The following is a 14,133-nucleotide window of genomic DNA, read 5'->3' as shown; positions in this document are numbered from 1 at the left end:
ATCCCGCTCCCGCCGGGCTCACGGGTACCCGAGGGCGAGAGAGACCCCGAATCCCGACGCGGTCCGGGACCTGGGCGCGGCCGCACCCCCCACCCACCCCAGCGCGGGGGCCGGGCCGCGGGAACGCCCTCCCGGGACGAAGCGCTTCCCGGTGCCTTCAAGGTAGCTCGGTTCCGGATCGGGGACCCCCCCAGTCCTCCCTCTCAGGCCCCCGCTATCCAGAATCTAAGAGATCCCCAATCTCCCTGGGTCGGGAGGGAGATAGCCCCAGTGGCCCCCAATCCCTTCGCGGTTCTAGCTGGTGAGAATTCCTCCATTCCCCCAGTCCGAGCGAGAAGCCGCCCTCTGAGCCGCGAATTTCCTCCGAACCTAATTTAAGGTTCCCCCTTAGCGGCCCTCAGTCCATTCCCAGTGTCCCATATCCCCCATATCCAATTTGGGGAACCCTCTCAGTGCCTCGCGTCTCGAGTGAGGAGCCTCCATCAGCACCCCAGTAGAAACCGTATCAGTTTGGGGACAATCCCTCCTCAGCCCTTGATCTCCCGAGTGAGAATCTCCCTCAGCTCCCCCAAATCCCTTCGGTTCACAGAAGCCCCCCTGCCCCAAGCCCGTGTTCCTAGTTTGCCGCCACCCCACCCCCCAGTATAAGGAGTACCCACTCTTTCTCTTCCTCCCTGGCTCTCATCAGCCCCCCTCAGACTGCTGTCTGACTGGTTTCAGCCGCTCACCGCCTCCTCCCCACCCAGGCTGGGGTAGGGGGTCAGTGCCTCTTAGAGCCTACCGTTTCCAGTTTAGGAGCCTGATGGCTCAGCTTTTCACCTTCCCCTCCGAATGACCTCTTTCTTTTGCAGAGTTCTAAGTCCCACCCCATCGATGGGAAGAAGCTAAACTGCTTACCCACTGCGTTTGGAGTTGTTTCTCTCAGTCCGTCTCAATTTGAGAATACTCCTCACGAAGGCAAACGCCTTCAATTCTTCCTCCTCCCCACCCTCCTATCTTCTGGGTCTCTAAGATTCCCCCAGAATATTCACCCAAGGCCTCTGGGGGCCATCTCACCGACTAGGAAAACTCCCTCCCACCAGCCTGGGAACCCTGAGAAAGTCCTGGCAGGATCACCCCCGGAACCAGGGGCGGTCCTCCCTATCCCCATCCAGCCTTATCCATATCCTCTCCTTAATTCCCCAGCCCAGCAAGGGTCAAATCAGGAGGCTAAGTAGCCACTACCGCCCCCCCCCCATTTCCCATCCCTGCTGAGGGTCTCAGTGCCACACAAGCCCGTTCCTCCCAACTCACCTCCCATGTAACCCAGTGAAAACCTTTGATGACAAGCCCCTCGCTGCTCACCTTGACATCCATTTTCCAGTCAGCCACCATTTATTAATGTGTGAGGCAGCTCTAGGCATCATAACCCTAACATCTGGACGGGTGCCCATCCCCTCCTCTTAGTACACCTTCTCTCCTCCCACCTTAACCACCATACATATAAGAACGTGAGAGACTCAAGTTAATGGTTTTCTCCAGGACATTTAGGGAACACTCAGCAGGTATATCCTGCCACCCTGTGTGCGTAACACAAGAAACCTACTTGCTTTTTCCTGTTTTTATTGTCTTACCCCACAGATTTCTCAGACTCCCCTGAACTGGGGGTGGGAGACATCCCTTGCAGGGTATTTCTCACCATCTCAATACAAACTGAAACATCAGATATGTCCTGGAGGAGACACACATGAAAGTCAGTAGGTAGCTCCTTCAGTGTTAGGGAACTGACTATTCCTAGGTCTAAATTTCAAGTTCCTTGTGTGTAAAATGGGACCAATAGAGAGGTGCAAGGAGGGGAAAACCCCAAGTGTCCATGAGCATTGATTTGTGTGCTGTTGCTGTTGGGCAGGTAGTTTACAGGGTAAGATATAGGTAAGGGTCATTCGTTCAGAGTCTGCCAAACCTGCATGAGTAATAGATTGGGACAGGACCCATTTATTAGCATCCTCATTCACGACCTCAGAGGAGAAACTGTCTACTTGTCACTACCTGGTTTGAGGCACAGTAACGTGTGGAGGGGCTTGCAGAAATCTCTTCCCACTGCAGGTCCATCTCAGCCTTGCTGCTTTAGTCCACTTTGTTCGCACTAGGGGCAAGGAGTCCTCCTAGGGGAAGCCCTCACAGGACAATACAGCTGTAAATGCATGGTCCTCATCATAAATTGAGGATCTCAGCGGTATTAAGGAAAAATGATCTTCGGAGCAACTGGCCCAGACTCCAGAATTAGGAGATTAGAGGATGTGGTTCCAACTCTTTCTCTCTAGTGCTGCACACACCAAGCATCACTCAGAGAATTAAAGAATAATTTGCTTTATAGTATTTTTTTTAAAACCCTTTCGAGAAAAACAGAGGACAAATGACATGCCTCTGCACTAAGATGCAACTTGGCACATTTCTTCCTCCGACAAATATTTACCTGCTACCCAGCAGACACTGTCTTAGGCACCATATTCCTAGCACCTACCTTTGTGAAGCTTGCTTTCTAGAGACAGGCGTCAGATAATACAATAAATAGATGAATAAATAATATGACAGCTGTTAGTAAGTGCTGTGGAGAAGGAAGGCGGATAGGAAGGGTGGGAGGCATGGGGGAGAGGGTGATATACAATTTTAAATCAGGAAAGTTCTCATAGGGAGGGGTGATATTTTCGCAAAGACGTAAAGGAAATGAGGTATATTAATCTACTGTATTATCTAGAACTCTCCCTTAAGCAGAATGTCTGCATCTCTTGAGTGCAATGATAATTGATAGTCATAATTTGACTTTCACTGCTCTAAAACACGGTTCCCAAATCATAATGTGCTTTTTTTTTTTTTTTTTTTTAAATCACCTAGTGATTTTCAGTAGACCCTGGGTGGGTGGGGACTCTGAAAACTGCCTTTTTAAACAAGTACCTCGTTCAGATGATGCTGATAGCTGAGGTTTTCCTTGGACCACTCTTAAAGAAACACTGCTCTAAAATATACTAGTCTTCTAGAATGACAACAACAAAATTAAAGATTAAATTACAGTCCATGTGGTTTTAGTGTTTAGAGTATTTCACCGTGTTCTCATTCTTTGAAAATGCAATACCCAAGCAAAACCCTGGATTATCCAGAACCTCTCATTTCTTGTCCATGGAAGAGAAGGGAAAATTTATCATGGGCTGATTAGGAGCCAAACATTTGTAATCAGTCTGTTTCATACCCCGCCTCCCTTTTTTATCCTGATTCTTTTCTATACTTTTTTCCTTTTCCCAAATTTCTGGACTCAACCAGCAGGCAAACGGCTGGGTTAATGAGAGCACTTGACCAAGTGGGTCCTGGTTGAGTGAGTCTAGGTAAGCCACTCAGCCTTCTGAGCTTCCATTTAGTCTCAGAGTTTCTGCGAGACTTGAGTGAGATCATGTAGATGAAAGCACCTTAAAATCTCTGAAGCACTATGGAAAAGGAAAGAAGCTCTGTGACTTTGCATTAGCAGATCCAGTTAATTTGGTCCAGTACAAATTCAGTTACCTTCAACACAGTTGGTACTGGCGTAAAGATATATATGTATATAGATTAGAATTGAGAGTCCAGAAATAAGCCAGTCTCTTCAACAAATGGTACTGGGACAACTCGATATCCATATGTAAAAGAATTAAGTTGCACCTCGACCTCACACCATGTACAAAAAACAACTCAAAATGGGTTAAAGACCGATATGTAAGACCTAAAACTATAAAAAGAGAAATACATCAATCAAACATCATCAAAATTAAAAACTTTTATGCTTCAAAGGACACTATCAAGAAAGTAAAAAAAAAAAAAACAACCCACAGAAATAGGAGAAAACTTTGCAAAGCATGTATCTGATGAAGGACTTGTATGTAAAGTATATAAAGAAGTCCTACCACTCAGTAATTAGAAAGGTAAATAATCCAATTAAAAATGGGCAAAGGATCTGAATAGACATTTCTCCAAAGAAGATATATAAATGACCAATGAGCACATGAAAAAATGATCAATGCTAATAATAGCCATAAGGAAGTACAAATCAAAACCACAATGAGGGTGACCAGTTAGCTCAGTTGGTTAGAGTGTGGTGCTAATAACACCAAGGTTGCTGGTTCGATCCCCACATGGGCCACTGTGAGCTGAGCCCTCCTTAAAAAAAAAAAAAGAGAGATATCACTTGACACCCACTAGGATGGCTATAATAAAAAAGATAGATAATAACAAGTGTTGGTAAGGATGTGGAGAAATTGAAACCTTTGTGCATGGCTGGTGAGAATATAAAATGGTGCTGCACTATGGAAAACAGTCTGGAAAAACAGATCCTCAAAAGGTTAAACACAGAGTTACCACATAATCTAGCAATTCCACTCCGTGGTATATACCCCAGAAAAATGGAACTATATATCCACACAAAAACTTGTACCTGAAAGTTTAAGCAGCATTGTTCGTAACAGCCAAAAACGTGGAAACAACCCAATGTCTATCAACTCTATACAATGGAATATTATTTGGCCATAAAAAGGAATGCGTTACTGATACATGCAACAACACAGATGAACCTGGAAAACATTATGCTAAGTGAAAGAAGCCAGAAACAAAAGGTCATATATTTTATGATTCCATTTACATAAGATGTCCGCAGTAGGCAAATCCACAGAAACAGGAAATAAACTTGTGGTTGCCTAGGGCTTGCGGAGGAGGGGAAGATCTGGGGAGAAATAGGTACAAGTTTCTACTTGGAGTCATGAAAATATTCTAAAATCGATTATGGCGATGGTTATACAATTCTGTGAATATGCTAAGAACTATTGAATTATACACTTTAAGTGGGTAAATTGTATGATGTGTGAATTATAGCTCAATAAAGTTGTTACCAAAAAAAAAATCACTTACCTATTATAAACCTTTCTCTGATTCCAGTGCCTATGCATCTAAATGAATTTACTCTCTTGTCTTCCATAGCACCTTGTTTTTAACTTTCTCATCATCATCATCATCATCATCTAGAAATTGGTAAGTACTTTCCATATACCAGACACCTTGCTAAGCACCCTTTTCAGGGATTTTCCCATTTTACTCTCCCAGCAATTCTTCAAGATAGGACCTATTATATTTTTGTTTTACTGGCCAGGAAAACAAGTCTTAGAGAAGATAAGTAATTTGTCTAAAGTCACATAGTAACTGGGAAAAGTAATAGCTAAGATTCATTGAGCAATTACTGTGTTCCAGGCACTGTACTAAGCACTGCTTCAGGAAACTTATTCAGTCCTTACAACAATTCCATCAGGGAGGTCCCTAATTTACATATCTGGAAACAAAAGCATTAAAAAGAAAACTTGCTAATAAAGATCAGAATGGTAGCAAGTGGGAGAGCTGAGATTTGAACCCAAGTCTGATGCCAGAATCTCCACCATGAACCACTACATTATATTAGCTACCTATTTAATGCATAACAATCCACTTATTATTATAGATGGTTCTGGCCTGTCTGTTATGCTGTAATGAAAGTTGTTTAAGGGAGGGGCCCCTGTGCTAATAAACCTCTTTGCCATCTTCTCCACCACTATCCCCATCCTCAGGACCATACCTTACACTGGGTGCTCAATAGTTATTTATTAAGTACTTGCTTAGAACCAGTCACTGAGGGATGCGATGGTGAATGCAATAAACAGCTACCCGTACTCTCAAAGGGCTTACAGTCTAGAGACAAATATTCACAAGAGTTTCATACACATCTTTTTTAACCAAGTCATTTTAATCACTGCAATACTCCAACGCAGTAGGCTTTATTAATATGCCTGTTTACAGATGAAGAAACTTAAGACTCAGACACCTGAAATGGCATGTCCAAGGTCACGCAGCTAGCAAGTGTGTGGAGCCAGTCTAAGAACCCAGTTCCACCTGACTCAAACATTATGCTACATTCTGTCTCCATTTCCCCGCCCCTGACTTTTCCCCTCCTGCCCTGGCAGGGAGGGAATTAAATAAACTATTCTGCTTGCCCAGCTGAGAACACCCACAGTCCGTCCAGACCTGCTGACTCTCCCACTTTCTCACTGTCGCTTCCAATGACAGCCAGAGTCGGTTTGATGTGTTGGTGAAAGGGGGATGCTTTTGGAGTTTTATGGTTTCAGCATCTGAAGTCGCCTCTCTGCTGTAATTAACTATTTGATTTAGTCTGGTCAATTAATAATTCCACAATTCTGAGGCTGAAGACAAAGATGTTAAAAGCATGCTTCCTTTATGTTTTATTTTTTTAAATGTTTATTTTGGGAAACTGAAACTGCAGACCTGGAGAACAGAAACCGCAGGTCTGTCAGTGGTGACGGTGGGGGAGGGGATGCCAGGCTGTTGGCAGGGGCGTCCAGTTACACTCAGGCAGGGCATAAAGATGAGGGGCTAGCTAGAGGAGGGTCCCACCTTTGAGCCTTGTCTGGGAAACAAAACACCCTCTCCATGGAGACCAGGTTTTCAAGGATCCCAGGGAAATTGTTTTTTGGAGTCAGTGAATGTAGTAGGAAAAAAAACCCAAAAACGTTAGACAGGGAGTCAGGAGCCTGGGGCTCCATCGCTGACCTTGAAGCAGGCTCTTCCCCTCTCTGAGCCCTAGTTTATTCATCAGCAAAATGGAAGGTGGCCAGATTATTTCAGAGATGGGAAATTGGTTTCAGTTTTTCTATTGATTAGTAGTGGCTGGGGCTGGGCAAGGATAGAAAGCTGTGATTGATTAGCGATGTCTGTCATGGGTACAGTTAATCAGGGAATATTGAAAGGAGCGATATACATTTGCCCTCCCTAGACTACCCCTACATTTTTTCCAGTTTTGGTCTTTTAGGGATTTTTTAAAAAGAGGGCAAGAATCCAGGACTGTGTAGCCATCCCCAGGGGTCAGAAAGCCAAGGGAGGAACCACCAAAGTGTTAATTTTATTAATAATGATAATACATGACTCTGTATGTGGAGAAAAGGGCTGAAAGGATTTACATCAAACCATTAACAAGGAGGGGGTGGGGTGCACATTGTATGTTAGTATGCATGTGGATTTTTTTCCTGAGTATGGATTCATCTCAACAACAACAAAAATTAGTAAAAATAATTTGAATGAGACCATTTAAAGACTTTTTCAAGAACAGTCATAGCAGCATTATTCATAATAGAAATTGGAAGCAATCCAAATGTGCATCAATAGGAGAATGGATAAACTATGATATAGTCATACAATGGAATACTATGCAAAAATAAAAAGGAACGTATGACTGATACACAAATGAGTTTCAAAAACATTATGTTGAGCAAAAGAAGTCAGACACTGAAAAATACATACTTATTCCATTTATATGAAGTTCTGGAATAGGCAAAATTAATCTATGGGGAGAGAAGTTAGAATAGTGTTTATTCTTGGTACAAGGAAACAGATATAGACTGGGAAGCAAGAGAGAATTTTCTGGAGGATAAAAATATTCCATATCAGTGCTGTCCAACTGAAATAAAATGCAATCACATATGTAATTTAAAATTTTGTAGTAGCCATACTATAAAAAAGGAAAAGAAAGTAGGTAAAATTTGTTAGTAATATGTTCAAAACGTTAGATTTCAACATATAATCAATATGAAATTATTAATGATATAGTTTACATTCATGTGTTACATTCTTCAATATCCAATGTATATTTTGTGCTTATGGCACTTCTTAGGTTGGATGGGCCACATTTTAAGTGTTCAGTAGTTTCACGTGGTGAGTGGTCACTGCAATAGACAACACAGGTGTGTATCTTACTTAACCTGAGTCGTCATTATATATAAAAATTCATCAAGCTGTACACTTAATATTTGTGCGTTTTACTTTATGTAAATTATCGCTCAATAAAAAAGAATGATAATTTACTAAAAAGACAAAATTAAAAAAATTAAAAGGGCGATAGGATAAGAGAATGGGGATAGAGTAACAAGGCAAAGAAAAGAAGCTATAGCCATAAATCTATTTCCCATCCTTTCTTGGAAATCTGCTGGTACTCAGGACCCCCAAGACTGGGCCAGAAAACCATGAAAAATCAACTATCAACTTTAGTTTTCAGTCTTCAGCATTGTATCCTAATTTTCTAGTGTGTTACATATGACATGTCACTAATAATTGTAAACGTAGATATTGACAACTTTACTGAACCCTTGACATTTGCTCAGGATAGTGCTAAGAACTTTCCTGTATGATTTCATTTATCCTCTCCACAGCCCTCTGAGGTTGGTTCTCTTATGATCTTCCCATTTTGCAGACCTGAAAACTGAGGCTCAATAACTTGCTCCACGTCACTCCACTCAGAAGTGACAAAGAGGGGATTTCAATGAGAGTCTCCTTGGCTTCTGGAGTGGTATTCTTAACCACTACCTCTACTGAAGCTTGAAACACTTTACTTGCTTTAAAAAAAAAGAAAAGAAAGGAAGGAAGAGAGGGAGGGAGGGAGGGAGAGAGGGAGGAAGGAAGGAAGGAAGGAAGGAAGGAAGGAAGGAAGGAAGGAAGGAAGGAAAAGAAATAAATAGTGAACAAGAGTGGGTTCAAGGTTATGTCTATAAATAACATCACTCTTGCTCCCTGGCCTTCAGACATGCTCTCCTGACTGGGGGAGGAGAGCTGGGGTTATATAGAGCTTCAGGCTATCTTATCTGAATGCCCAGGGAAGCATGCGTCACATGTGAATGTCTTTCTATCCCAATTTCAAAAAGGTAACGGCTGCCATGGAGAGCCACTGATGCCCCCTTCTTGCTTTATAGATGGAGAAAGTTAAGAGACCCAAAGAGAGAGGTGTCTTGCCTAAGGTCACACAGCTAGTACTCGGTGGCTCCATCTTTGCATCTTCACTTCCATCGAATGAATCAATAATGCCTTTCCACCATGTCAGGTACTTTGGAGGTGTCTAAACCTCACTACAACTTGTTGCCAGTTCTGGAGAAGTTTACACTCCAGCAAAGGGACAAATTTTATCAATCACAGTATGAGGACCTTACGGGAGTTTTGGAGACTCAAGGGAGGGAGAGGGTACAGCAGGTTGGAGAGGCAGAGAAGACTGGTATCTGAGCTGGATGGGAAAGCAGAAATAGAGGAGTGGGCACTTCCCAAAGGAGAGCCAGTGTGGACAGTGGTATCAGCTGAATTATGTATTTTCCATTATTGTCCTGTACTGTACATCATGGTGGTGGATCTACATTAAGGCTCCGCCAATGTTGGTTGACTGATGCAGGATGAAACTCATTTGTCAGACATGGAGAGAGAAAGGTGCATTCATTCATTCATTCAACAAATATTTACTAAATGTCTATTATGTTCCATGCATAGCGTTAAGTCCTTCTGGGATTTGAGTCAAATATTACCAGGTCCATCTCTCTGTGTGACATAATAGAACAACAATAACAGTAGAAGTAGGAGTTATAATTACCATTCATAACATGCTTACAATGTGCCAAGTGCTTTGCTAAGCAACTTATGTTAATTGACTCATTTCGTCTCTCCCCCCGCCCCAAAACTGAAGTAGGTACATCTATTATCTTTATTTGACAGAAGGGGAATCCCAGACACAGAGAGGATGTGTAACGTCCTAAGGTCACACAACCAAGAAATCAGAAGGTGGGACTCAAACACAGGCAAGTTCTAAACCATGCTGGAATCCAGTCACTTCTTTCCATCTTCTCACCCACCATGCAAGTCCAGGCACCACCACCTCCTCAGCAAGATGTCTGTAGCAGTATACCTGCTCTTCTGGCAGCTGCTGTTGCTCTCTGCCCCAGATGAAAACACTCGAGTGATATCTCTGCACTGGTAGAACAAAATCCAAACCCTTACAGTGGCCTACAGAGCCCTGCAAGACCTGACCCCTGCCTCTCCAGGTTCATCTCCCCACACCCTACCTCCCTTCTTCCCTCTGGTCAGCTGGCCTTTCAGAAACTGCAAACCACCATGCTCTTTCTCAACCTGGGGTCTTTGAACAGGCTTCCTCCAGCGTGGAGGGACCATCGTGTAGCTTGGAGCACGTTGCCTCTGCCTGGAGAAGTTTTTCATCTATGTGGAGCACCCTGCCCTGACCCCAGCCTGCAGCAACCTTTGCTTAGCCTGGAGCACCTTCATTTTAGCCCTGACACCTTTCCCCAGCCGGATCCTGCTTCCCCGACTGAAACACTCCTCTCTCCCTTCTGTGCCTGGCTACTTCCTTTCCAAATTTCAGCATAAATGTCACTTTCCCTGATCACTTTTCTGATCCTTTTTTCCTTTGCCTTTTCCCCATTTTTCGCTGTCGCACTTGTCACTATGTGTATTGATGTATAATGCCCTGCTTGATTAACGTCTGTGTATCTCTATGTCATAAGCTTCTTGACAGTAATGACTGTTTTCTTCTTGTTTCCTGTTGTATGACTGGCACATAGTAAGCACTTTATAAATTTTGGTGGAATGAATATAGGTAAATAATGTGGTAAACGCATTACCCCCCTTAGGCCTCAAGAAATAATAATAATCACTGTTGTTTATTGAGCTCTTATTGTAGGGCAAACACTTACACATGCTATTTCGTTTTCTCATTACATAACTCTATAATGCAGGTATAATTATTATTATCTCCATCTTACAGATGAACGTTGTGAAGGTCAAAGAAGAGTTACCACTTGCCCAAGGTCGTATGGTTGGTAAGAGGACGAGCAGGACTTCATCCCAGGCCTCCCTCTTCACTCCGGGTATATCTCATCCATCACGCCACATCCTGCCTCTCAGAGAGCAAAGCCAGCTCATTCTCCCTGCTTCCCTGTCCTGTCCCTTCCTCCAGCTCCTCCGATGAGGGGTTCCTGCCTTGACTTCTTTAGCTGGCAGAGGAGATCAGAAGGTCTGCTGGGACCTGGCTCCTAATATAGTAATTGTGATCATTGCTGTTGTTTCCGGAGACGTTACCAGGGAGCAGGCACTGCACTCATATCACCTCACAGAACCCTCACCACCACCATCCTATGAAGCAAAGACTATGATCTGAGGCTCAGAAAGGCAAAGCCACTTGCCTGATGGGACACAGCTTAGGAACTAGAAAAAGCCAGGGTTCATACACCTGTCCTTATGACATCAGACTTTGTAACTCAGAAGAGGGAAGTCAGATCCAACCTGGAGAGTACCCTCCCGTGCCATCCCACAGCAGTCCCAGCTGTCCCTTTAGAAGGACGGCTGACCTTGCTCTGCCATCAGGACCAGCAGGCCCCAGAGGGTCAAGAGCCCTGGGGGCACTCAAGATGACCCACCAAGAAAAGATGAGGCCTTCTAGATGTGTTGATTTCTATTTCATTCTCTAAAAATGTCTTTTGTGTATGTTTTATAGCAAAGATATTATAACACTATAATTATATACATATATTATCAATAAGTAAATCTCTATACTTTAGAGATATGGGTTCAAAGATTGCTTCCTCTTAGGAACGTATGATCACAAAAATTTGGAAACCATTCGTTAAGACAGTAGGGACAAGGATAGAATCAATTATTATAGAATATCTATATATAAAAGAATGAAGTTAGGCCCCTGCCTATCTTCACCGTATTCAAAAATCAACTCCAAATGGATCGAAGACCTAAAACTCTTAGGTTGGTGCAAAAGTAATTGTGTTTTTTGCAATTATTTTTAACCTTTTAAACCGCAATTATTTTTGTGCCAACCTAATATAAAACTCTTAGTAGAAAAACATAGGCTAAATCTTCGTGACCTTGGGTTTGGCAGTGGATTCTTAGTTAGGTCACCAGAGCACAAGCAACAAAAGACAAAAGAGATTAATTAGAATTCATCGAAATTGAAAATTTTGTATATCAAAAGACACTTTCAAGGAAGTGAAAAAACAACGAACAGAATTTGCAAATTATATATCTGATAAGAATCTACGTAACACCCAGAACATATAAAGAACTCTTGCAACTCAACAATAAAAAGACAAACAACCCAATTAAAAATGGACAAAAGACTTGACTAGATTATTTCTCCAAAGAAGATGTACAAATGGCCAATAAGTACATGAAAAGATGCTCACAATCATTAGCCATAAGCGAAACGCAAATCAAAGCCACAATGAAATGTCACTTCACACCCACTAGGATGGTTTTAATAGAAAAAAATTTTTAAAGGAAAGTTACAAGTGTTGGCAAGAATGTAGAGAAATGGCAACCTGTTGGTGGGTATGTCAAATGGTGTGGTGCTATAGGAAACACTTTGGTGGTTCCTCAAAAAGTTAAAAAAGGGGAAAAAAGTTAAACGTGGAATTACCATACAACCCAGTCCTTAGGTATATACCTGAAAGAATTGAATACAGGTATTCAAACAAAAACTTGTGCATGAATGATCATAGCAGCACCATTCACGATTGCCAAAAGATGGAAACAACCCAAATGTCCATCAAATGATGAATGGATAAGCAAAATGCGGTCTATCCATACAATGGAATATAATTCAACCATAAAAAGGAATCAAACACTCATACACGCTACAACATGGGTGAATTCAAAAGCATGCTAAGTGAAAGAAGCCAGACACAAAGGTAACATGTTTTGTGATTCTATTTATATGAAATATCCAGAGTGGGCAAATCTATAGCGACAGAAAGCAGGTTAGTGTTTGCCAGGGGCCAGGGGAGGAAGGAACGGGAAGTAACTGCCTAACAAGTATGGGGTTTGCCTTTGAGGTGATGAAAATGTTTTGGAATTAGATAGAAGTGATGGTTGCACAACAGTGTGAATGTACAAATGCAACTGAATTGTACACTTTAAAATGCTTAAGTTAACCCCAAAATTAATTATTATAAAAGAAATACATAATTGTGGTAAGAAAGTATTTTTTTCAGACAGCACAGAATGGTACTAAGTGACCTCCCACTCCCCATTTCCGCTCCCCAAAGAAATAAACACAGATACTACAATTTATTGCATATTTCTCTTCAAACATTTTCCATATGTATACATATAGAAATGTGCAATATGTGTATGCGTGTGTTTGTGTGTAGATATTTTCTTTTTCTTTTACACATATGGGATTATATTATGCTCAGTGTATTGCCTTTTTTCTCTTGGCAATATATCAATGACCATTCCATCAATACATTCCTCCTAATGGCTCCATTATATGGAAGTCCCATACTTTCCCTGTCTCTCCATCCTCAAAGCCCTGAGTTCGAACTCCTATCCTGCCACAGACTTGTCCATGACTTTGACCTCAGTTGTTGCTCCTTCACATGGCGTTGTGAGGAATCTAATATCCAGCAGGTGCCTGGTCCCATGGGCTTTGTGAAAATGACAGCTCCCTTCTCCTTACTCCGTCCTACTCAAGGTCTGGCTGAGGGTACCGAAAAATAATGCTGAAGAGTCTGGAATGCTCCTCTTACTAGCTGTATGACCTCAGGCAAGTTCCCTAATTCCTCTGAGCCTCAGTTTCCTCAGTTGCACCGAGGATAGTAACAGTCGTACAGGATGATCCGTGTGAAGCACTGAGCACAAGGCCCAGCTCAGAGCCAGCAGATGTCATATGACCTTTCCGGAAGAAAAGGTGGGCCCAGCCCTGAGTCTGTGGCCACCTGCCTTTGGGTAGGGCTCTAATGTGGGGTGCTAAGGCGAGAAGGTGAGACCGAGCTGGGCGGCCCTGGGAACCCGGCAAGGAGGCGAGGCTGGAGTGGAAACGATTAGAATGAGAACAAACTGGCTCCTGAATAGAAGCTTTTATTCCTGCCGGAGAGGGCTTTGTTTCCCAAACACGTGACACACAAAAGCCTCTACTTGAATTCGGGAACCCTAATTGGTTCTCAGGTGGGGGAGGAGAGGGGCGTCGGGATTTAGGGATTCCTTAAAGGGACAATACTATGGAGAGCTGGGCTCAGGGTTCGATCTCATTGTCAGGGGGAGGGGCTTGGGTGGGGTGAAGGGGGAAGAGCTGGACCACTGGGGGTGGGGCAGCTATTCAGAAGAGGAGGGGAGATGGGAGGAGAAGGAGAAACTGGGAGAAACTCACAGGCCCTCAGCCCCTGGCCCAGTGCCTGGAAAATAGTAGACATGGAGGGAAGAAAAAGGAAGGAAGGAAAGGAGGGCGGGAAGGAGGGAGGGAAGGAGGGAAGAGGGGAGGCA

At 43.0% G+C, this 14,133-nt stretch overlaps 1 long non-coding RNA gene across 2 annotated transcripts; it reads left to right on the top strand.

Moving 5' to 3' along the window:
• Positions 1-26: 26 nt before the first annotated feature.
• On the top strand, positions 27-12,938 carry LOC109445444 (uncharacterized). 2 transcript variants are annotated; one of them, XR_012492585.1, is made up of 6 exons: positions 27-162; positions 1,621-1,732; positions 4,978-5,028; positions 8,781-8,908; positions 9,565-9,647; positions 10,628-12,938. It is a non-coding gene; the product is annotated as an uncharacterized LOC109445444 (long non-coding RNA). The 2 variants fall into 2 exon arrangements; XR_002137044.2 differs by lacking the exon at positions 9,565-9,647.
• Positions 12,939-14,133: the final 1,195 nt, after the last annotated feature.

Source organism: Rhinolophus sinicus, linkage group LG16 (genome assembly GCF_036562045.2).
Source record: "Rhinolophus sinicus isolate RSC01 linkage group LG16, ASM3656204v1, whole genome shotgun sequence".
In the NCBI taxonomy this organism is placed as follows: Eukaryota; Metazoa; Chordata; class Mammalia; order Chiroptera; family Rhinolophidae; genus Rhinolophus; species Rhinolophus sinicus.
This window is presented reverse-complemented; position numbering and strand designations above follow the sequence as displayed.